Source organism: Myotis davidii, unplaced genomic scaffold (genome assembly GCF_000327345.1).
Source record: "Myotis davidii unplaced genomic scaffold, ASM32734v1 scaffold362, whole genome shotgun sequence".
Classification (NCBI taxonomy): domain Eukaryota; kingdom Metazoa; phylum Chordata; class Mammalia; order Chiroptera; family Vespertilionidae; genus Myotis; species Myotis davidii.
The window spans coordinates 4,867,457-4,868,369 of record NW_006297152.1 but is presented as its reverse complement, the minus strand read 5'-3'; the positions used below and the strand labels follow the sequence as shown (position 1 = coordinate 4,868,369).

The following is a 913-nucleotide window of genomic DNA, read 5'->3' as shown; positions in this document are numbered from 1 at the left end:
AGATGTTGATTTGCCATTAATCTCATTAGGTGAAAACGTTTGGGTTTTCTGTAGCACTTTATTGCTTGATGCTAAATGGGATGCAGCTTTAGTACCAGTATTTTTCAGGTTTATTAAAATGATCAAATATTTTCGTGAAAAATTTTCAGGAAACTGGTTTTAAGAAGTTGCCATGCAAGTTATTAAAATTTGAATTCCAACATATTAGCAATATCCTCTAAAGCAAAAGTTTCATTTAAGATTTCAAAATCAAATACTCAGCATTTTTATAACTACTTACGCAAGTGGTTTAGATATTGAGAAAGGAAACTACTGATACATTTTTGCACCATATACCCGATTACTAGTTGCTCAAGGAGTAAAGCATCCTACACTCAGGACATGTCATACAATCCTAGTAACAAACATATATATCAGTGATTTTAAATTGAATTAGGGTATAATTACACAACACTCATTTTAAATGAATCATTTCATGAGGTTTCATAGGTGATTGCACACATTTAACTCAATCAATAATCAAGATATAGAACATTCCTGTCATACTCAGTGTTGTATCTAAAAACACTGCCAAACCCAAGGTCATCTGGGTTTCTGCCTGTGTTTTATTATGAAAGTCTTTATAGTATTGTTTTATGTGTAGGCCTATGGATCATTTTGAGTTAATTGTGTGAAATCCTTTTTCTTGTTGTGAGCATGGTAACATGTCCAAGCTGAATCTGGAGATCCTTGGTTCTCTTACATAGTTTCCATCTCTGTTGAGATTTTCCATGTACTTATTCACACCATATTTTCCTCTCGTTCTGTAATCATGTTTCCCTTTAATTCTTTAAACGTATTTATAATAGCTGCTTTGAAGTCTTTGATAAATCCAACATCTGGGTCCCCTCAAAATCAGTTTCTTAACTGTCCG

At 32.9% G+C, this 913-nt stretch overlaps 1 protein-coding gene across 1 annotated transcript in view; it reads right to left on the bottom strand.

The window, feature by feature from the left end:
* SHCBP1L (SHC SH2-domain binding protein 1-like) overlaps positions 1 to 913 on the bottom strand; it is a 17,310-nt gene that overhangs the window by 7,356 nt on the left and 9,041 nt on the right. The window lies entirely within an intron of this gene.